The following is a 25,254-nucleotide window of genomic DNA, read 5'->3' as shown; positions in this document are numbered from 1 at the left end:
AAGTAGGTGTCTGCCAATGTGGAGGCACAAGTGTAGTCCCAGGCAAACTGTTTACCATCCTTCCAGGGTAGCGTAGTGGCTCCATTAGGACGCTTTTGACTTCCGTCAGACCTCTGTACTTGGGGTTCCTGTTGAGCTGGGCATCGGGCTGTGGCGAGGCTTCTCTTTATGATGTCATTGACCTCCTCATGACTAACATACTTCCCTTCTGATGTGTGATACACGAGTCCATGAAGTCCGAATTGATCAGCCGTCGTCCTGCCGCAAATACACCTATGTTCGGTGAGGATGGGGGCGGCTAGGCGAAGAGCAACACCAATCCGAATGGCCTGTGGGTCGAGTCGCCCAGAGAGAAATTGAGAACAGCTAACAGGAAATCTCCTGAGTGTGGTGCCTTCACTGCCAGGAGACGAGCTTTGTCCTTTCCTGAAGCTTTAGTGAGCATCGTGTTGGCGATTTTTCCATGATCGGTTTGTTCCAGTGGAACTGTTTGTGCTCTTTGGGAGGAGCTGGTCTACTGGAGGAGACTGCAAGGGTGTCCCACTGCATGGCTGCTTCAATGAACCTGGGGTCTTGAACCCCTACCACACCTCTCAAGCGTTCGGGGACAATCTCCACTGGAAGCCAAACACGAAGATAAAAATGCAGGTAAAGCTACCTGCGCTGCATTGCGTATCCTTATACCTCCCAGTCGCACTGGGAGGGTTTCCTGATCCCATTGCTCATCTTTCTTTTTTTTTTTTTACACAGGGTTTGACAAGGTTAAGGATCCCTAGCTTTATTGACAAGCTATTTACAGGTTAAGGATTCCTAACTTTATTGACAAGCTAAGAGCTGTTACCTACATCAGCTCATTTGAAAGCATTTTTATTGTTATGAGACATACAAGTAGGGAACAGGATGAAGTTGGAGCCATCTGTGGGCCAGCATTTTCATTTGATCAAACCCCTGGCTGCCTTCAAGAGAGAACTGGACAGATACCTAAAGTCAGTGCCGGATCAGCCGGGCTGTAGCTCGTACGTTGGACTGCGTGCAGCCAGCAGTAACAGCCTAGTTGATCAGGCCCTGATCCACCGGGAGGTCTGGTCATGGACCGGGCCGCGGGGGCGTTGGTCCCCGGAATAACCTCCAGGTAACTGGCTTTATCTCATTGACATCATTATGCTGTACGAATGTGTTCCATACTCGAGTCATCCTGGGTATATATGATCTCAGATGGAGTGATGTTCTGGAGAAGGGTACTATATATACTATATATATATATATATATATATATATATATATATATATATATATATATATATATATATATATATATATATATATATATATATATATATATATATATATATATATATATATATATATATATATATATATATATATATATATATATATATACTATATATATATATATATATATATATATATATATATATATATATATATATATATATATACATGTATATATATATATATATATATATATATATATATATATATATATATATATATATATATATATATATATATATATATATATATATATATATATATATATATATCCTTCTCAGTGTATATATCCCATGTGTTGATATATATGGCAACTCTCTGCCCTATGGCGCATGATTGCCGTTGGGGAATTTTAATTATTTTTTCACAAAATTAATGTAATTGTCTACAATTTGGCATTATAATAAAAATTATAGAAGCCTTGGTCCTGGGTGACCAATGTTAGATTATTAAGATTAACTGAGTTGTATAGGGAGATAGGTCGTTATGGAGGGTGAGGGACGGAGGGAGAGGGAGAGAGAGGGGAAATTGAGAGAGGGAGGGTGAGTGATAGACGGTTGGAAGGAGGGGGAGGAACGAGAGGGAGAAACACACAGAGGGAGGGTTATATGGATGGAACTAAGACATTTGACGAATGTCTTCAAGATCTCTCTCTCTCTCTGTCTCTCTCTGACTATGTATTTATCTACCTATCTTCCCATATCTGTCTCCTTCCCATCACTCTCCATCACTATTCCCTCACATAGACACAATTCCGCCTCTTCTCTAGCACAAATCACAAAAAAAATTCCACCAGGAATTTACACTCATTGTGACAGCCTGGCAGATCCTTGTTTGCCGTACGACACCTTGGGCCAGTGAGGAACCAACCCGCTGCCGGGATGGACAGTGCTGCCAGTGCCGCGACGTGGTGCGGACAAAGGACTAGTGTAGGATATATGACTATACACATCCATACACACGTCTATATACACCTATATAAATAGTTTGTGTGTGCGCGAAACGAGGTAAATCACCCCAGGAAGGATGTAAGAGGCGCTCGTTTCGAAGGTCAGTGAAATTTCAACTCAGGTGAAGTGAAACGCAGAAATGTACGATTTATTCTCTATGTCATGTTTATGGTAAGTTTTGATTTACGTTGTTGCAAACCATACATTATTTTGTTTATGGTGGACTAGAGGACACACAAGTGTTGTACTCACCTACTTGTGGTTGCAGGGATCGAGTCACAGCTCCTGGCCCCAGGCACAGATGATAGTACATTATGTACATTTATTCTAACATAACCCAATGAAGTCAATATCTAAACGAACATATATATATATATATATATATATATATATATATATATATATATATATATATATATATATATATATATATATATATATATATATATATATATATATATATATATATATATATATATATATATATATATATATATATATATATATAGCTGAGGAGCAGTGAGTTACTCATACGTGTGTCAAACTGATGCCTGTCAAACGTTTTGCACTCTGACAGGTTGGCTGGGTTTATTATCAATCTCATGAACATATAAATACCCTACAAAATTCTATTTACTTTTAGTAGTATGTCCATTACTTTCCAATGTGTTTTTTTTTATATTTCTTATTGTAATATCTTCTTTCGTATGTAGGTCTGGAGAGAGACCGGGGCGCGGGGGCGATGCCCCCCTTCCTGGGAAATATTAACAGATAACACAATAACTGCAAAAATATAAGTTAAAGTATTTTATATATGTTTGATGCTCTAACAAAGTGCTCTTGGTCCAAGGAATAAGAACCACTCTCATATTATTGATAATAATAATAATAATAATAATAATAATAATAATAATAATAATAAAGTAAAAATAATAATAGTAATAATAGTAATAATCATAATAATAATAATAATAATAATAATAATAATAATAATAATAATAATAATAATCTCTAAGAAGTATAGTATACACCTGATATATGGTTAGTTAACATTACAAACACATGTTATACAAAGATCTTGGTTAAGCAAACAATTTTGGGCGACCTTCAAATTAACCTATAACTGAAGTCCGGTTATATAATTAAGTTGGGTTACAGATAATTACATAGTTGATCATCTTTGATATTCTCGGTAACTTTAACAATTTGGTTTGTGATTTGAGGCATTTGAGGATCTTTAACAGTTGTTATAGCGTTCACAGTTGTGAGTGTGTATGGTGAGACAAAATGATGATGATGGCGACAAGACAGTGAATGATAATGAGTGGGGAAAGAGGGTAGAGGTTAATTAAGAGACAATCCACAAATTATTCCACTGTTTATTACCGCTGTTACTCCTACTGCTACTTCCCCTACTAATATTATCTCTACCACTACTCCACTTCCTTCTTTCTTGCTCTCTCTCGCTCTCTCTGATTCGTCCGTGTCCCCCTCTCAATGGCTCCCTCACTTTGTGTGAAAGTGTGACTCGTAAATGGTCCAAGTCGGACCGAAACATCGTCACAGCTTCTCTCTCCTATGTGCGGCTTATTTGTGTATTGTTCCAGTCACGGTATTGTGACTTTTTCTTCTTAACTAAATTAATCTGAAGTCAAATTTAGATCAGGTAAAGGTGTTAAACTACGTTTTACAAGCAGGCGGCTAATAGTTTCGTTAGTTTAATATATTATACACCCTATACCCATCCTGTGGGGAACAAAGCCTTTTTTTAGGGGGAGGGGCATCTTCGGGAAGGAAGTTGCAAAGTTGAGATTGATTTTATTCTCATGGAGTTCTTGCAGAGGTCGAGTTGAAACACCTGACGAGTGAAAGAAGTACTTGTTTCTTATATTGTTTCTTTGAGTTGTGTTGTAGCTCTCCAGGAATACTGAGTTGAAGTTAATAATAAGTGTTCTATATACTGTGAAAAAATAGTGAAATTCCAAGCGTTTTCGTGACTTCTCACATTCACTGATAATGTGAGAAATCACGAAAGCACATGGAATGTCATTATTTTTTCACAGTGGTTGTTCTGCATGCTGTGATATCACCCGTTTACTGTGATCTTTATATATATATATATATATATATATATATATATATATATATATATATATATATATATATATATTCAGTCTCTAAAATACGAATTTAAATAAACACAGTGTCATACACTGAGAGACATACACCTCTCGGTGTATATATTCGTTGATGTATTTCTGTATGCACGTACCCCCAGGTAAGTAAGTAAGCAAATAAGCAAGGGAGTACGTTGTGTTGTGGGGTGTTTGAGACTTTGTGAAGACGGTCATTTTTCTTGACCTTCCTCCGTAATTAACTCAAAAGAAGTTAAATGATGTAACTTTTCTTGGTTACATTTTTGTTGTTCACTTCGAAGGGCATTGATCATTTATCAAAATTCTGCTTATACCTGTGATATACCTGTGTTATACCTGTGGTATCCCCCTAATATAATAACTATGATATACCCAGGATATACAAGTGATATAACTAAGATGTACCCGTGATCGGTTTCGAGAGTTTGTTTATACCCTTGCAGCCCGGTCTGCAGTCAGGCTTTATGCTGATATCCTTTTCAACCAGGCTGTTGCTGTTGGCAGAACTAACATCAAGAAGGTATATACACATTATCATGTGCATCTATGTTCATAGCAGTAACATATATATATATATATATATATATATATATATATATATATATATATATATATATATATATATATATATATATATATATATATATAATAGTAATAAAAATTCTTCTCTTAATTTATTACAATTATTATTATTATTATTATTATTATTATTATTATTATTATTATTATTATTATTATTATTACCAGTAGTAATAGTATTCTTATTAAGTCAGGTTGACATACTAAACCCGTAGGGGTTCATACAAGACGAGAGGACTGGCAGGAAGGAAACAACAGCCTTCCCTCGCTGGTCAGGTCATGAACCCCATCAACCAACCATTAATATACATACATATATACATGCATACGTACATACATACATATATTCATATATACATACACAACCCCACACATAGGAGAATGAAACGTTTAACGACGTTTCGGTCTGACTTCAACCACTGACTATCGACGGGATATTTATATATTGTTCCAGTCACGGTATTGTGCCTTTTTAATCCTTATACATACATACATACGTATATACATACATACATACATACATACATACATACATACATACATACATACATACATACATACATACGTACATATATCAACAACAACGTCAACACCATCAATAACGACCACCACAACTACAACAACCACAACAGTAACAACACTAACAACAGTTATGTTATCAGACAATAATCACAACTAAGTGATATTAAACAGCTATGTCAAACAGCTGAGAAAAAAGCCTTAGTCTTAGCCACTTGTCTTACGACATGTCAGATGCTTTAGACGTGTAGCAGACATGTCTTGGTGTGGAGGGAGGAAGGGAGGGAAGGGATGATGGAAGAGGGGAGGGAATGGAGGGGAAATAATGGTGTGTAAAGTAATGATTTTTTCCCCTCGAATAAAACTGGATACATCAGCAGTGTGCTGCTGCCCCATTCTAGTTACACAGTGGGAACACGGAAGAGGAGGGGGTGATTCTGGGAAGGGGGTAATAGTGGGCAGGGGAGGGGTGGGAAGGATGGGAGGGGGAGGCCATTAAGTAGAAGCTCCGGGGCTCAGGCACTTCTGACGTCACTCGTAAAGTGTTGTAAGTGACGCCGGGAAAAGTGGTGGCGGAGACTCTTTTTAAAGTGGCCGGCCTGGGCTGTGTTGCTGCTGGGAGGAAGAACAAGGAAGAAGGCAGGGAGAGGAAAGATGAAAGGGGAAGGAGAGAAAGTTAAGAAGAAAGCAAAGGGAAGAAAAGCACGGGAAACTTTGACAAAAAATTGGCAGAAAGGTAGCGAGTTATCGATTGTTCTGACATACGCTAGAGAGAGAGAGAGAGAGAGAGAGAGAGAGACCAACACGTTTCCGCTCTCCTGGTCTAGACAGCAGAGGTTTAAATTTCACATTATATTAGAACATGTTTATGTTGGTGTTGGTGTTGTTTATGTTTTAAATGTAGCAATATTTTTGTTTTATTGCGCAGCCCACATGACCAACACACACACACACACACACACACACACACACACACACACACACACACACACACACACACACACACATACACACACATACACACACACACACACATACACACACACACATACACATTAATGAAGAGTGAACATAAAAAGAAGAAACATTAATGCACATTAATGCAATCGGAGATTTTACCCATAAAAAAAAAACCCTGGTCAGCTTATGAGGCTGGACCAGCAAACACATGGTCAATAAAATTTATAAATGTAACAGATGGATTTTTTATGTATCGTCTAGATCGCCGATGGAAATAAGTCAAGGACCCCACTAGAAATAAGTCAAGGACCCCACTAGAAATAAGTCAATGACTCCAATGGAAATAAGTCAAGGACCCCACTAGAAATAAGTCAAGGACTCCAATGGAAATAAGTCAATGACTCCAATGGAAATAAGTCAAGGACTCCAATGGAAATAAGTCAAGGACTCCAATGGAAATAAGTCAAGGACTCCAATGGAAATAAGTCAAGGATTCCAATGGAAATAAGTCAAGGACTCCAATGGAAATAAGTCAAGGACTCCAATGGAAATAAGTCAAGGACTCCAATGGAAATAAGTCAAGGACTCCAATGGAAATAAGTCAAGGACTCCAATGGAAATAAGTCAAGGACTCCAATGGAAATAAGTCAAGGACTCCAATGGAAATAAGTCAAGGACTCCAATGGAAATAAGTCAAGGACTCCAATGGAAATAAGTCAAGGACTCCAATGGAAATAAGTCACTTTGTGTGACTTTTAAGGGTTATCCTAACTATAATTTACACTATGTATGATAATTGTACTTATGTGTAGCTGTGCCTAAATAAACTTGTAAAGTGAAGTGACGTGTCATAACAACACATTGTCACCATTAGACCCTAACATTTAATAAACGAGAGAGAGAGAGAGAGAGAGAGAGAGAGAGAGAGAGAGAGAGAGAGAGAGAGAGAGAGAGAGAGAGAGTATAATTTTTAACATAAACTAACATAAACCACCCGGACAGAGTTAACATGTTCTTCTGGAAATAACATGAGCTGTCAGACTGGGGACTTAGGAGAGGGAGAAAATATGAACAGGAAAAACTAGATTATATGAAAGAAAAATATTGTGCGTAATGATATTACAGTCGCCTTAGTAGGCTGTTATATAGCATTGATGTCCTGAAACTTTACAGATATGTACAGTAATTGTACAAAGGACAGGTCCATATTTATTGTACAAAAGACAGATGTATATTAATTGTACAAAGCACAGATGTACATTATTTGTACAAAGGACAGATGTACGTTATTTGTACAAAGGACAGATGTACGTATATTGTACAAAAAGTTTTGTAACATCATTGGTAATGGACTCTAAAGGTTTATTACAGGAGAGGATTATAAGGCAAAATAATAATGAACGGGTTAATGGTAGACGTGGAGAGCTTTGTTAAGAGAAAAAAATGAGAGAGAAAGAGAACGGTGGGAAGTGTAACTGATAAAGAAAGTGGAAGGTAATCAAGAAAGTGACCAGATGTAATGGAATAAACTTATGAAGAAGTATTAGTTGATAGTAGTAATTTATTTATGAAGTTTGCTGGGAAAAAATGAATGAAGATGAATTATCAAGAATCAAGGAACAAGAATCAACGACCAAAGATCAAGGAATAAAACATAAACACTGACGTAGAAGAGAAAATAAGTGAAGTATTAAATAAAAGGCTTCGGGGTATTTAACAAATAAGAAAAGTCTATTATAAACAGATAATTAAAACGAAAGATATTGAAATATCTTTAAAAAAAAGGGAAGTAGAGAAATTATTAATGGACACTGTAAACATTAAGAGCAGACAGGATATCAACAATTGTTATCAAAGAATAAACAGTAAAATTACGCTATCCACTTCGAATTTTGTTTACAGTTTAACCACAGGAATGTAAATTGGCGGAGAACTGGAAGATAGTACACACTGTACCAATCTATACAGGGAACAATCTTTTCAAATAAAAATTGGTTTCGACGATGTGCTAAAATATTGAGGGAAAAAACTCGCTAGAGGAATGTGTATAAATATACAGGGTGTTTTAAAATGATTGCCCCAATTTCAAAGCAGTCTGCTTAGAAATTGGGTCTGTCGTTTTGAAACACCTTGTACTTAGTGAGCAGTTCAGTTTGTTGATTCATGTGTATATATAGGAGGCCTGGTCACAGACCTGGCCGCGGGGGCGCTGACCCCCGGAACTCTCTCCAGGTAAACTCCAGGTAATATTTATTAAATCTGTTAAGCTGCTACGTTGGAATTGTGGAATTTGCTCAAGAAAGATATGAATTGGTAGATTTTGTTTATGTAGACTTTGAGAAAGCTTTTGATGAAAGATCTTCATGGTAGATTAATCTGGAGGCTGTCATACATAGATGAAATGAAAGGTATCCTCTTACAATGGATGAAAGACTTTCTGTTAGGAAAATGGGATCAGATATAACGGGAAAAATATGGTGGGTGGGGAGGCGTCATCAGCGGGATGCCACAGGGATCTGTCATTGCTCCGATAGTGTTTTAATTTAGATAAATGACTTGCCACAAGGAATACAAGACTAATGGATATGTGTGTGTGTGTGCGGATGATGTAAAAACTTAAGTGAAAAAAAAAGCAATATAAATCACTCCACTATGACAGATGAAGTGAGAAAATAGAGAGTTAGCTCAACTATTATTTGGCTTAGGGCGAAATCATTAGTGTCAATAATTTATTTGTGTATGTTCATCTGTCTCCTGGGATTATCTCTGGTTTTTACAGTATTTGCTTTTACAGGATGATGTTTGGGGCTGAGAGTTGAAGGATTTGTCCAGACAATATTCAGTTCTCAATAGCTGGTCTTTGAGTCCCTTGGAAAGTTGTATCATGCGACTTATTTATAAATTCAGTATCATGTTTTTGTTCTCAGTCATTAATACCTAAAGTTCAACCACATCATTTGTGGTGTTAGGTAACTCTGTAAATGAGCGACTCCTTGACTTACAGGTCAGACTCACTTTCCCTTGTTGTCTGTTCTGTTGTAACTAAGTTGTACCCAAGAATTCATATTTCAGTTCTAAGGTGGTGGTGATATATATATATATATATATATATATATATATATATATATATATATATATATATATATATATATATATATATATATATAAGACGTGGTACTACTTGTTGGTTGGAGGAATTTTTTGATGATAAGCACAAAGGAAGGTTACTAATAAATTCATAGCTGTCTCCAAGAGGGAACTCGAAAAAATAATGAAGAAAAAACAATTCCTGATTAGCCGGGTTGTGGTGCATATATTGGACTGAGGGCAGCGGGCACTAACAGCTTGATGGATCAAGTCAGCAACCAGGAGTCCTGGTTTCCAGCCAACCGTGTTCAGAAACCCCAGGCATTGAATTTACGCATTTCGACTTTCTATTGGCCGTGATTTGTAGTGGCACAGTTAGCAACTGGTATTATTATATCTATACCAGCGCACACACACACACACACACACACACACACACACACACACACACACACACACACACACACACACACACACACACACACACACACACAGATATACACACACACACACATATACACACATACACACACATATACACACATATATACACACACACACACACATACACACACACACACACACACACACACACACACACACACACACACACACACACACACACACACACACACACACCTACACACCTACACACACACAACAGGCCTAGTGTCTAATCGACATGTGCCTAGGACAAAATGGTAACTAACACACACACACCAAAGAAACGAGACGAGCTGAACATGGATATTAATTAAAGCAGATCCATATAGAGGTACAAAAATAGATCTGACAGAGCAATTTCACGTCAGTCCCTTGAAAGTTAAAAGGATTACACACACAGTGGATCAGGGAGATTCTGAAGGACAGGAAACAAAGAACAGAGGTAATGAAGGAAGTGCATAATGAGTGGAGTCCCTCAGGGTCTGTTACTGGGGCCATTGCTGTTACTATCATGTGTCAATGTTCCCTCTTTTCTTAAGATGCAAAACTGATAAGCTGAGTAAAAGGATGCGAAATAGGCGAGCTTCGGAAGAGACCTGGACAGGATAAAGGGGTTGCCGGAGAAGTGGCTGCTGGAGTTTGACCCAAACAAATACCAGATTATGAAAATCGTAATAATATTGGTAGAATTACCGACAATATGTTAAGTAAAAGGACACAAGTGCAACTAATGCGACATATAATTGTGACAACGTTTCGGTTTCCAGCTTGACAAAGCTCCTGGAAAGCGAAACGTTGCTAACATGAAGGTCGTCTTCAGATGTTTATTTGCTTCAGAGACGTTGCTTGGTAGATTTTTCCACTCACCTAAAACTCTGTTTCCAGAATGTATTTTAAAGTATTCCTTTTATACCTGATTTTTTCCCCCATTTCTTGGTAATTCTGTCTTGGTTAACTATTTTCAGCCCCTTATTTATATCCCATTGTTATTTTCTTTATTTCGTGAAGACTGTAGAACTCCATACAAAAGTCGAGGTAATCAGTCCCTCAGCCTTGGAGTTGATGAAGATCACCGTAATCTTGAGAAGGGACTGATTCCCTAGTCTTTTGTATACAGTTGTGCAGTCTTCGCATTATGTACCGATAAAATCACTGGATGGCGAAACGTCTACAAATAAAGATACCCAGATGTTGAATAATAAAATGGTATAAAATACCGACAGGTTGTTAGGTAAGACACATATGCAACAGTTAGGTATCTTTATTTCGAAACGTTTCGCCTACACAGTAGGCTTCTTCAGTCGAGTACAGAAAAGTTGCTTCTATCAACTTTTCTGTACTCGACTGAAGAAGCCTACTGTGTAGGTGAAACGTTTCGAAATAAAGATACCTACCTGTTGCATATGTGTCTTACCTAACATACCCAGATGTTGCACATGTGTCTCTTCTCCTTTATCATTTCACTTGTCCACTCGTTTACTGACTGCCAGTCTTGTGGAAAAATATCTGATGCACGGTATATTCACCCACTTGTATATTTAACAACATATTCAACCACAAAAAAAAATGGTCGTAGTAAGTATGGTAACCGAGATGACCGAGGAAAAACATGTCACTAGCTTAGGTTAAGTTAGGTTAGGTTAGGTTAGGTTAGGTTAGGTTAGGTTAGGTTAGGATAGGTTAGGTTAGGTTAGGTTAGGTTAGGTTAGGTTAGGATAGGTTAGGTTAAGTTAGGTTAGGTTAGGTTAGGTTAGGTTAGGTTAGGCTAGGTTAGGATAGGTTAGGTTAGGTTAGGTTAGGTTAGCTTAGGTTAGGTTAGGCTAGGTTAGGTTAGCTTAGGTTAGGTTAGCTTAGCTTAGGTTAGGTTAGGTTAGGTTAGGTTAGGTTAGGTTAGGTACGATTAGCCAGGAAACAGGGCAAGTGTTTCCCGACTCGGGTCTTAGTCATATGATGGCCCGCAGCTGAAGCTTTAGGTCATCTGACCGAAGCCTTCCACTGGCTTACCCCTCCATCCCTTTAAAAATTTAAGGTTATTTGCTCTCTAATATGTCTTGTGTATCATTAATATCCGTGTATTAAATATTACGACCAGAATTGCGATTCATGACGTAAGTTAAAAATTTCCGGATGATAAAACTGAAATATCGTATTATTCTGGGATTCTTGATGTGGATCCAGCAGGTTGTTAGTGTTGTCAACAACACCATCATATATACTGAAGACTGAGACACCTGTGTAGCATTTAGCAATGTGTATTGAGGGAACGTTTCGCCAGCCAGTGGCTGCTTCGGTCCAGTATCCAAAACCATTTGTATCAGACCATAAAGAACACAACGGCACAACACCGTGACTGGAACAATACTATGACTGGAACAATACTGTGACTGGAACAATACTGTGACTGGAACAATGCTGTGACGGGAACAATACTGTGACGGGAACAATACTGTGACGGGAACAATACTGTGGCTGGAGCAATACCGTGACCGGAACAATACCGTGACCGGAACAATACCGTGACTGGAACAATACAGAAATAACGGGCACAGGAGAAAAAGAAAAGCTTATAACGACGTTTCGGTCCGTCTTGGACGACCGAAACTTTTTTATAAGCTTTCAGTCTTCTATGTGCGAGATATTTGTACATATATTACACCATATATACTGAAATCTTACCTTCAGATTTATGTTCGACAGAACTGCCAAGAATTAGACAACTGGAGAAACCACTGTATTAAGAACATAAGAACATAAGAAAGAAGGAACACTGCTGCAGGCCTACTGACCCATACGAGGCAGGTCCAAGTCTCCTACCGGCTTAAGCCAATGCCCCAACCTAGTCAGGTCAGGTCACATTCACTTAAGGAAGGAGCACGGCAACTGACCTAGTAGCACAAGCTAGTCAGGTCCAACTCACACCCACCCACACCCACTCGTGTATTTATCCAACCTATTTTTAAAACTACACAACGTTTTAGCCTCAATAACTGTACTCGGGAGTTTGTTCCACTCATCCACAACTCAGTTACCAAACCAGTGCTTTCCTATATCCTTCCTGAATCTGAATTTTTCCAACTTGAAACCATTGCTACGAGTCCTGTCTAGGCTAGATATTTTCAGCACGTTATTTACATCCCCTTTATTTATTCCTGTCTTCCATTTATACACCTCAATCATATCCCCCCTAATTCTACGCCATTCTAGAGAGTGCAGATTCACAGCCCTTAGTCTATCCTCATAGGGAAAATTTCTGATACATAGAATCAACTTGTTATCCTCCTTTGTATGTTTTCCAGAGCATTTATATCCATTCTGTAATACGGTGACCAAAACTGTGCAGCATAGTCTAAATGAAGTCTAACCAAGGATGTATAGAGTTGAAGAATAACCTGAGGACTTCTATTATTTATGCTTCTTGATATGAAGCCAAGGATTCTGCTAGCTTTATTGCGAACACTTACGCACTCTTTTCTTGGTTTCAGATTACTGCTAACCAGAACTCCTAAATCTTTTTCGCAATCCGTAATATTAAGATCTACATTATTTAGTTTATATGTGGCTTGGTTATTTTCCTGTCCAACATTTAGAACTTTGCATTTGTCTATATTAAACTGCATCTGCCACTTCTCCGACCACTGCATCAGTCTATTCAAATCTTCCTGGAGTGCTCGAATGTCCTCGTCAGAATACATTCGACGGCCTATTTTGGTGTCATCGGCAAACTTGCCGATGTCGCTCTTTATGCCCTCATCAATGTCGTTTATGTAGATTGTGAACAGCAGGGGGCCCAACACTGACCCCTGTGGAACACCGCTCGTGACACTTCCCCACTCTGATTTCTCCTCATTTATGTAAACTCTCTGCTGCCTATTTGTCAACCATGCCTCTATCCATTAGTGGGGTTTCAAACCTATCGCCTACGCTAAGGTTACCGAGGTTGCGTGCAACATGTTGGCTACAAGTCATGAATACTTTAGTAACCAAGATATAGATTAAAGTAATCTATCATTGTATATACACAGGAAAACATACACCTCGCGGTGTATTTATGTATATATTATATAGTTTAGATATGTCGGTGTAACTTGCTGAATATTTAAGACATATTTGATTGATTAAGTTGGTTACGCAATTACTGATTATTCTTATGGCTGTGGTGTCCTCCTCCTCTTCCTCTTCCTCCTCCTCTTCCTCCTCCTCTTCCACCTCCTCCTCCTCCTCATCCTCTTCCTCCTCCTCCTCCTCCTCCACCTCCTCCTCCTCCTTCCTCCTCTTCTTCCTCCTCCTTCTCCTCCTCCTCCCTCCTCTTCCTCTTCCTCCTCCTCTTCCTGTTCCTTCTGTTCCTCCCTCCTCCTTCCTCTTCCTCCTCCTCCTCCTCCTCCTTTTCCTCCTCCTCTTCCTCCTTCTTCTCCTCTTCCTCCTCTTCCTCCTCTTCCTCCTCCTCTTCCTCCTTCTCCTCCTCCTCCTCCTCCTCTTCCTCCTCATCTTCCTCCTTCTCCTCCTCCTCCTCTTCCTCCTCCTCTTCCTCCTCCTCCTCCTCCTCCTCCTCCTCTTCTTCCTCCTCCTCCTCTTCCTCCTTCTCCTCCTCCTCCTCCTCCTCCTCCTCCTTTTCCTCCTCCTCTTCCCCTTCTTCTCCTCCTCTTCCTCTTCTTCTTCCTCCTCCTCTTCCTCCTTCTCCTCCTCCTTCTCTTCCTCCTCCTCTTCCTCCTCCTCCTCCTCTTCTTCCTCCTCCTCCTCATCCTCCTCCTCCTCCTCTTCCTCCTCCTCCTCTTCCTCCTCCTCTTCCTCCTACTCTTCTTCTTCCTCCTCCTCCTCTTCCTCCTCCTCCTCCTCTTCCTCCTCCTCCTCTTCCTCCTCCTCCTCCTCCTCCTCCTCCTCCTCTTCCTCCTCCTCCTCTTCCTCCTCCTCCTCTTCCTCCTCTTCCTCCTCCTCCTCCTCCTCCTCCTCCTCTTCCTCCTCCTCCTCTTCCTCCTCCTCCTCTTCCTCCTCCTCCTCCTCCTCTTCCTCCTCCTCCTCTTCCTCCTCCTCCTCTTCATCCTCCTCCTCTTCCTCCTCCTCCTCCTCCTCCTCCTCTTCCTCCTCCTCCTCCTCTTCTTCCTCCTCCTCCTCCTCCTCCTCTTCCTCCTCCTCCTCTTCTTCCTCCTCCTCTTCCTCCTCCTCCTCTTCCTCCTCCTCCTCTTCCTCCTTTTTCCTCCTCCTCTTCTTCTCCTCCTCTCTCCTCTTCTTCCTTCCTCCTCCTCCTCCTCTTCCTCCTCCTCCTCTTCCTCCTCCTCCTCTTCCTCCTCCTCCTCCTCCTCCTCCTCCTCCTCTTCCTCCTCCTCCTCCTCTTCCTCCTCCTCCTCCTCCTCCTCCTCTTCCTCCTCCTCCTCCTCCTCCTCCTCCTCCTCTTCCTCCTCCTCTTCCTCCTCCTCTTCCTCCTCCTCCTCCTCCTCTTCCTCCTCCTCTTCCTCCTCCTCCTCCTCCTCCTCCTCCTCCTCCTCCTCCTCCTCCTCACCAAGGAACTCCCGCATCACATGGCCACAAATTTTTAATGAAAACGTGGGCTGAAGATTTGTTCCAGCTACAGAATTGTGACTTTTATTCTTCACCTCTCTCACCCCCTCCTCGTCCTCCTCATCCTAGTCCTCCTTTTCCTTCTCCTTTCCCACATCCTTTTCCCTTATCCTTCTCTTCTCCTCTTTCCCTCCTCCCCTTCATCGTATCATGCCCCAACTTTCCTCCTGAAGGTGGCGTCTCACAGAACACAACAAGCGTTCGTAATATTTTCAGACCTGAGTATGAGGAACTTTCCCTGCCACCCCCTACTTTATTTCCCTGCCACCCCTACTTTATTTCCCCTCCACCCCTACGTTACTCCCAGCCTGAGCTAGGTCATCCTGAGTGGTTATTCCTAAGTGATAGCAAGTGCAGCTCTGCTCCGACGAAGCTGTCGTAGCTGATGAACCTTGAATCATAATGGAACCCTCACTGCCCTTCTGAAGTCTCTCAGCTCAGACTGACACTACTGAAGTCTCTCAGCTCAGGCTGACACTACTGAAGTCTCTCAGCTCAGGCTGACACTACTGAAGTCTCTCAGCTCAGACTGACACTACTGAAGTCTCTCAGCTCAGGCTGACACTACTGAAGTCTCTCAGCTCAGACTGACACTACTGAAGTCTCTCAGCTCAGGCTGACACTACTGAAGTCTCTCAGCTCAGACTGACACTACTGAAGTCTCTCAGCTCAGGCTGACACTACTGAAGTCTCTCAGCTCAGGCTGACACTACTGAAGTCTTTCAGCTCAGGCTGACACTACTGAAGTTTCCCAGCTCAGAATGACACTACTGAAGTCTCCCAGCTCAGCCTGTCAACTGAGGTCACAGGCTGACCTCACCAACCAGTGTAAATCATCACACCTCTTGCCTTGCCAGGAAGTGTGGTACTGAAGGAAGACGCCTGGTGCCGTAAGTCTTTTGTTCTTGACGGCAAAATCTTCCTTTAGTGTGGAAACACGTAGTGTGACCCATGCTGACGTTCCCCAGTTCATGCAAATACTACTACTACTACTACTACTACTACTACTACTACTACTACTACTACTACTACTACTACTACTACTACTACTACCACCACCACCACTACTACTACTACTACTACTACTACTACTACTACTACTACTACTACTACTCGTCCTGCTCCTCCTCACCCTCTTCCTCCTCCTCCTCCTCCTCCTACTTCTACTCCTTCTCTTTTTCCTCTTCCTCCTTCATCCTCTCTTCTTCCCATCTCTTAATATTAATGTCTTACATTATACATTGTCATCAGCTAGGCTGAGGTTCCCCCACTTGCATTATACACTAAACACGACCTTGTACTATCGTTGTATATATGTTATACCTTGAGTAATTCCCCCGCTATTTCCCTGCAGCTTGATAATTTCCTTCTAAATTTCCCCGTCCGCTGGTCATTTCCCCCAGCAAATTCCTAGTCCTTTGTATTCCTTCCCTGGATACTTGCCTGTTCTCTGGTCATACCCCAGAGAGTTGCCCATCCCCCCAGTGGTCATTTCCCCCCTCCCCAGAAAATCCCACCAATCTTGCGTTCCTGAGAGAACTGAGAGTATTAAGCTTCGGGTCATAAGTGACTTTTTTCGGTCAGACTTAAAACTCGACTAATTGCCGGGATACGAACTGGTGATAAAAATATTCTTGGCAATCCCCCTCGGCTGGGAGACTTGTAATTGTGGCTTCAAGGAGCAGGAGAGAAGGGGCAAGAAGCTGCTTCGATTAGAGTCAGTCGTTTAGGGCCAAGTTACTGTGGTGGTTGAGGGTGACTTTGCACCCTGTGGGATGTAAGTGGTAAGTCTTTGTTGCTCTGCTCGTCTGGCTGAGTCGTTGAGATGAATTAGAATGTAAAGAAAAGGTGTAATTGTGATGCTTGGATGCTGGTTGTGGGGGTGGTGTTAGGGGTGGTTGTGAGGGTGGTAGTACGAGTGGCTGTGGGGGTGGTTGTAGGGGATAATTGTGGGGGTGGTTGTGGTGTACTAATTCACTTAAATAATCTAATTAGTTATTTCAATATTTTTTTATGCACACCATACCCATGGTGTGGGTGATATTCACACCATACCCATGGTGTGGGTGATATTCACACCATACCCATGGTGTGGGTGATATTCACACCATACCCATGGTGTGGGCGATATTCAAAACATCACAGTTGTACATAATGGGTCCAGGGACTGTACTTCAACATTACAGAGGTACATAATGGGTCCAGGGACTGTACCTCAGCATTACAAAGGTACATAATGGGTCCAGAGACTATACCTCTGCATTACAGAGGTACATAATGGGCCCAGGGACTGTACCTCAACATTGCAGAGGTACATAATGGGTCCATGGACTGTACCTCAGCATTACAGAAGTACATAATGGGTCCAGGGACTGTACCTCCGCATTACAAAGGTACATAATGGGTCAAGGGACTGTACCTCAGCATTACAGAGGTACATAATGGGTCCAGGGACTGTACTTCAACATTACAGAGGCACATAATGGGTCCAGAGACTGTACCTCGGCATTACAGAGGTACATAATGGGTCCAGGGACTGTACCTCAGCATTACAGAGGTACATAATGGGTCCAGGGACTGTACCTCAGCATTACAGAGGTACATAATGGGTCCAGGGACTGTACCTCAGCATTACAGAGGTACATAATGGGTCCAGGGACTGTACCTCAGCATTACAGAGGTACATAATGGGTCCAGGGACTGTACCTCAGCATTACAGAGGTACATAATGGGCCCAGGGACTGTACCTCAGCATTACAGAGGTACATAATGGGTCCAGGGACTGTACCTCAGCATTACAGAGGTACATAATGGGTCCAGGGACTGTACCTCAACATTACAGAGGTACATAATGGGTCCAGAGACTGTACCTCAACATTAAAAAGGTACATAATGGGTCCAGGGACTGTACCTCAGCATTACAGAGGTACATAATGGGTCCAGGGACTGAACCTCAACATTACAGAGGTACATAATGGGTCCAGGGACTGTACCTCAACATTACAAAGGTACATAATGGGTCCAGGGACTGTACCTCAACATTACAGAGGTACATAATGGGTCCAGGGACTGTACCTCAGCATTACAGGGGTACATAATGGGTCGAGGGACTGTACCTCAACATTACAGAGGTACATAATGGGTCGAGGGACTGTACCTCAACATTACAGAGGTACATAATGGGTCGAGGGACTGTACCTCAACATTACAGAGGTACATAATGGGTCGAGAGACTGTACCTCAACATTACAGAGGTACATAATGGGTCCAGGGACTGTACCTCAACATTACAGAGGTACATAATGGGTCGAGGGACTGTACCTCAACATTACAGAAGAACATAATGGGTCGAGGGACTGTACCTCAACATTACAGAGGAACATAATGGGTCCAGGGACTGTACCTCAGCATTACAGAGGTACATAATGGGTCCAGGGACTGTACCTCAACATTACAGAGGTACATAATGGGTCCAGGGACTGTACCTCAGCATTACAGAGGTACATAATGGGTCCAGGGACTGTACCTCAACATTACAGAGGTACATAATGGGTCCAGGGACTGTACCTCAACATTACAGAGGTACATAATGGGTTCAGGGACTGTACCTCAGCATTACAGAGGTACATAATGGGTCCACGGACTGTACCTCAGCATTACAGAGGTATATAATGGGTCCAGGGACTGTACCTCAGCATTACAGGGGTACATAATGGGTCGAGGGACTGTACCTCAACATTACAGAGGTACATAATGGGTCCAGGGACTGTACCTCAACATTACAGAGGTACATAATGGGTCCAGGGACTGTACCTCAACATTACAGAGGTACATAATGGGTCGAGGGACTGTACCTCAACATTACAGAGGAGCATAATGGGTTCAGGGACTGTACCTCAGCATTACAGAGGTACATAATGGGTCCAGGGACTGTACCTCAACATTACAGAGGTACATAATGGGTCGAGGGACTGTACCTCAACATTACAGAGGTACATAATGGGTCCAGGGACTGTACCTCAACATTACAGAGGTACATAATGGGTCGAGGGACTGTACCTCAACATTACAGAGGTACATAATGGGTCCAGGGACTGTACCTCAGCATTACAGAGGTACATAATGGGTCCAGGGACTGTACCTCAACATTACAGAGGTACATAATGGGTCCAGGGACTGTACCTCAACATTACAGAGGTACATAATGGGTCGAGGGACTGTACCTCAACATTACAGAGGTACATAATGGGTCGAGGGACTGTACCTCAACATTACAGAGGTACATAATGGGTCGAGGGACTGTACCTCAACATTACAGAGGTACATAATGGGTCGAGGGACTGTACCTCAACATTACAGAGGTACATAATGGGTCCAGGGACTGTACCTCAACATTACAGAGATACATAATGGGTCCAGGGACTGTACCTCAACATTGCAGAGGTACATAATGGGTCGAGGGACTGTACCTCAACATTACAGAGGTACATAATGGGTCGAGGGACTGTACCTCAGCATTACAGAGGTACATAATGGGTCGAGGGACTGTACCTCAGCATTACAGAGGTACATAATGGGTCCAGGGACTGTACCTCAACATTACAGAGGAACATAATGGGTCGAGGGACTGTACCTCAACATTACAGAGGTACATAATGGGTCGAGGGACTGTACCTCAACATTACAGAGGTACATAATGGGTCCAGGGACTGTACCTCAACATTACAGAGGAACATAATGGGTCGAGGGACTGTACCTCAACATTACAGAGGTACATAATGGGTCGAGGGACTGTACCTCAACATTACAGAGGTACATAATGGGTCGAGGGACTGTACCTCAACATTACAGAGGTACATAATGGGTCCAGGGACTGGGCTTCAGAGTTTTGACAGCTGGACAAGTTACAGTTGGTAATGAACTGTTTACATGTTTATATCTGGTCACGGTCGTAATGAGTTGTTGATGTTGACGTAAATTGGGTCACAAAAAACATTAGAGTGTAGTTTATATGTGGTTTTGATTGATTTGTATTATCTTATATTTTAGCAGAGTATGATTGAATTTAGATCAGTTTAAGTGGCTGTACGTTATTTACAATAGGCAGAGTCAGGGTCTTTTTGGGGGGAATTGTTGGTAATATGCCATTGTGAATAAAATACCTTGACCATTTTTTTGAATATTTGTGTATGAGTTGTTTCGAAATTCATATTTTTTTTTTGTTTTCCAACAGTTAATGAGGCAGGGTGGGATGATAGTCCATCTGGCAGGGTGGGATGATAGTCCATCTGGCAGGGTGGGATGATAGTCCATCTGGCAGGGTGGGATGATAGTCCATCTGGCAGGGTGGGATGATAGTCCATCTGGCAGGGTGGGATGATAGTCCATCTGGCAGGGTGGGATGATAGTCCATCTGGCAGGGTGGGATGATAGTCCATCTGGCAGGGTGGGATGATAGTCCATCTGGCAGGGTGGGATGATAGTCCATCTGGCAGGGTGGGATGATAGTCCATCTGGCAGGGTGGGATGATAGTCCATCTGGCAGGGTGGGATGATAGTCCATCTGGCAGGGTGGGATGATAGTCCATCTGGCAGGGTGGGATGATAGTCCATCTGGCAGGGCGGGATGATAGTCCATCTGGTGGGGTGGGATGATAGTCCATCTGGCAGGGTGGGATGATAGTCCATCTGGCATGGTGGGATGATAGTCCATCTGGCAGGGTGGGATGATTGTCCATCTGGCAGGGTGGGATGATAGTCCATCTGGCAGGGTGGGATGATAGTCCATCTGGCATGGTGGGATGATAGTCCATCTGGCAGGGTGGGATGATAGTCCATCTGGCAGGGCGGGATGATAGTCCATCTGGCAGGGTGGGATGATAGTCCATCTGGCAGGGTGGGATGATAGTCCATCTGGCAGGGTGGGATGATAGTCCATTTGGCAGGGTGGGATGATAGTCCATCTGGCATGGTGGGATGATAGTCCATCTGGCATGGTGAGATGATAGTCCATCTGGCAGGTGGGATGATAGTCCATCTGGCAGGGTGGGATGATAGTCCATCTGGCAGGGTGGGATGATAGTCCATCTGGCAGGGTGGGATGATAGTCCATCTGGCAGGGTGGGATGATAGTCCATCTGGCAGGGTGGGATGATAGTCCATCTGGCAGGGCGGGATGATAGTCCATCTGGTGGGGTGGGATGATAGTCCATCTGGCAGGGTGGGATGATAGTCCATCTGGCAGGGTGGGATGATAGTCCATCTGGCAGGGTGGGATGATAGTCCATCTGGCAGGGTGGGATGATAGTCAATCTGGCAGGGTGGGATGATAGTCCATCTAGCAGAGTTTGCATATAGTTATGTGTACATCAGTTGGTGATGCAACCCTGCCAGAGGTACTTATAGTCCAGCAGGAGCCTGGATGTAGTGACATCCAATAGTCTGCTGGTTTTGTTGGATACACCATAGAGATGTGGCTCCTCCTGCATGATAGAATGATGACAGGCGGACTGACCGATGTCAGTTTCCCTCTGACTCAAGTCAGTAAAGTTCAGCTGAAGTTCTTTTCGTATTACCGTCCTCGGATCACGATAGAACTCCCTCATTTCTGTTGTCTCTCAAGACCAATGTGAGATAGAATTCACAGATGTATTCTAACCCCACTCTTTGCAATCCTACCATACCTGCGTCTGGCACCTATGCCTGGCACCTGTGTCTGGTACCTGCGTTTGGCACTTGTGTTTGGCACCTGTGTCTGGCACCTGTGTCTGGCACTTGTGTCTTGCTTCTGGCACAAACATGCCACAATAAACATTCATGAAATTGAAAGCATCCATGGATGATGATCATTTACAGTTGAAGTGTCAGCCTTAGATACACGAACTGAAGTAAACAGTGCAGTTTGAAGGGTTTGTAGATGAATGGTTCAGAGAACCGACATGTTGATAAATTAGACACATGTGCAACTCTTGGGTATCTTTATTGAGGAAACGTTTCGCCACACAGTGGCTTCATCAGTCCATACAAAGGAGAATCTTGAAGGGTAGAAGCCTAGTTGTTGATAAGTGCAACAAATTCTATATGAGAAGCATAACCCAATATAACATTAATGGCCCTACCAACTGCACCAGTGTTCTGGTGAACACCATTAGTACCATTGGTATAAACCTTGGTAATAGATACCAACAAATTGGTTTATAAAGACACGTAAGCAAACACTACGACATATTTATTAGAAAACGTTTCGATCCTGGGACCTTGAACACTTCTTGACCGAAACGTTTTCTGATAAACATGTCGTAGTGTTTGTGTATCTTTGTCACTCTTGTCTTATTTGATATAGATCAGGAATCTGGTTCACTCTGAGGTCGGTTCACGTGTTTATGATGCGTCTGGAGGAAGGTTGAACACAAGATAGAAGGAACACTGCAGCAGGCCTACTGGCCCATGCGAGGCAAGTCCAAGTCTCCTACCAGCTTAAGCCAATAACCCAACCTAGTCAGGTCAGGTCACATTCACTTAAAGGAGCAAGGCACCAGACTTAGAAGTACAAGCTAGTCAGGTCCAACTCACACCCACTCACACCCACTCATACCCACTCACACCCACTTTAGACAGCTCATTATAGATCATCAAAAATAAAAATTATGTTAATGACTTTTCAACTAAGACGGTTTACTCAGTTTTTGTAACTTATAAAAAAAATACATCAATAAAAAAATACTTTTGGGTAAGATAATATTTTATTTTTTAAGTAAATCTTGAAATTCTTTACTGACGATTAAAAGTAATTATTTTTTCCTTACTTTTAATATTTTTTTTCTTACTTTTAATATTTTTTTTTCTTACTTTTAGCAACAGTAAAAATAGAAAAGTCCAAAATGGCTAAAAAAAAAAAAAGTCTAATAACAAAAAGTCCAAATAACAAAAAAGTCCCAAAAGGTCTAAAATGTAAAAAGCCCAAAATGGCAGAAAAGTCCATAATAGTAAAAAATCCAAAATGACAAAAAAAAGTCAAAATGGCAGGAGGATATTCCTTCAAGAAAGAACTCGAAATAATGGATACAAATTGTATAAGTTTAGAATTAGAAAGGATATAGGAAACTGTAAAGTAAAAGGACACAAGTGCAACTAATGTGACATTTATTGTGCCACAATAAATGTCACATTAGTTGCACTTGTGTCCTTTTACTTTACATATTGTCGGTAATTCTACCAACTTTATTACATATAGGAAACTACTGGTTTGGAAATAGAGTAGCGGATGAGTGGAACAGTCTGCCCAGCATGGGCCAGTAGGCTTTCTGCAGTGCTCATTCTTTCTTATGTTCCCATGTCCATTGAAGTTAAAACACTGGATAGCTTCAAATACAGGTGGGTGCGTGGGTGGGAATTGTTATTTTTGAGAAGGACCTACCTAATATGGGCCAGTAGGTCTGCTGCAGTGCTCCTCCATTCTTATGTTTTTATGAATGAGAGGGAATGAATTTTAGTGGGACTTGCATTTTGAGTTGGCCAAATATTTTTGTTGATGAGTTTGGGTTTGAGGAGGACCTACCTAGCGTGGGCCAGTAAGCCTGCCGCAGTGCTCCTCCTTTCTTATGTTTATATGTAAATTTAAAAAAAGTTAATTTAATTTTCCATCGTAAGAAAATGAATCCATGACTAGGTGTGTGTGTGTGTGTGTGTGTGTGTGTGTGTGTGTGTGTGTGTGTGTGTGTGTGTGTGTGTGTGTGTGTGTGTGTGTGTGTGTGTGTGTGTGAGTGTACTCACCTAGTTGTACTCACCTAGTTGAGGTTGCGGGGGTCGAGTCCGAGCTCCTGGCCCCGCCTCTTCACTGATCGCTACTAGGTCACTCTCCCCGAGCCGTGAGCTTTATCGTACCTCTGCTTAAAGCTATGTATGGATCCTGCCTCCACTACATCGCTTCCCAAACTATTCCACTTACTGACTACTCTGTGGCTGAAGAAATACTTCCTAACATCCCTGTGATTCATCTGTGTCTTTAGCTTCCAACTGTGTCCCCTTGTTACTGTGTCCAATCTCTGGAACATCCTGTTTTTGTCCACCTTGTCAATTCCTCTCAGTATTTTGTATGTCGTTATCATGTCTCCCCTGACCCTCCTGGCCTCCAGTGTCGTCAGTCCGATTTCCCTTAACCTCTCCTCGTAGGACATTCCTCTTAGCTCTGGGACTAGTCTTGTTGCAAACCTTTGCACTTTCTCTAGTTTCTTTACGTGCTTGGCTAGGTGTGGGTTCCAAACTGGTGCCGCATACTCCAATATGGGCCTAACGTATACGGTGTACAGGGTCCTGAACGATTCCTTATTAAGATGTCGGAATGCTGTTCTGAGGTTTGCTAGGCGCCCATATGCTGCAGCAGTTATTTGGTTGATGTGCGCTTCAGGAGATGTGCCTGGTGTTATACTCACCCCAAGATCTTTTTCCTTGAGTGAGGTTTGTAGTCTCTGACCCCCTAGACTGTACTCCGTCTGCGGCCTTCTTTGCCCTTCCCCAATCTTCATGACTTTGCACTTGGTGGGATTGAACTCCAGGAGCCAATTGCTGGACCAGTTCTGCAGCCTGTCCAGATCCCTTTGTAGTTCTGCCTGGTCTTCGATCGAGTGTATTCTTCTCATCAACTTCACGTCATCTGCAAACAGGGACACCTCAGAGTCTATTCCTTCCGTCATGTCGTTCACAAATACCAGAAA

General features: G+C 42.0%; 1 protein-coding gene across 2 annotated transcripts in view; it reads left to right on the top strand.

Annotated features, from left to right (window-relative positions):
• Positions 1 to 2,165: 2,165 nt before the first annotated feature.
• LOC128701148 (uncharacterized) overlaps positions 2,166 to 25,254 on the top strand; it is a 140,865-nt gene continuing 117,776 nt past the window's right edge. Inside the window, exon 1 of one of the 2 annotated variants that reach the window (XM_053794747.2) lies at positions 2,166 to 2,343. The gene's annotated coding sequence lies outside the window, so the exon portion shown is untranslated. Of the gene's footprint in view, positions 2,415 to 25,254 lie in introns of both variants that reach the window. The other variant, XM_053794748.2, reaches the window with a different exon arrangement.

This window comes from Cherax quadricarinatus, chromosome 73 (genome assembly GCF_038502225.1).
Source record: "Cherax quadricarinatus isolate ZL_2023a chromosome 73, ASM3850222v1, whole genome shotgun sequence".
NCBI lineage: Eukaryota > Metazoa > Arthropoda > Malacostraca > Decapoda > Parastacidae > Cherax > Cherax quadricarinatus.
This window is presented reverse-complemented; position numbering and strand designations above follow the sequence as displayed.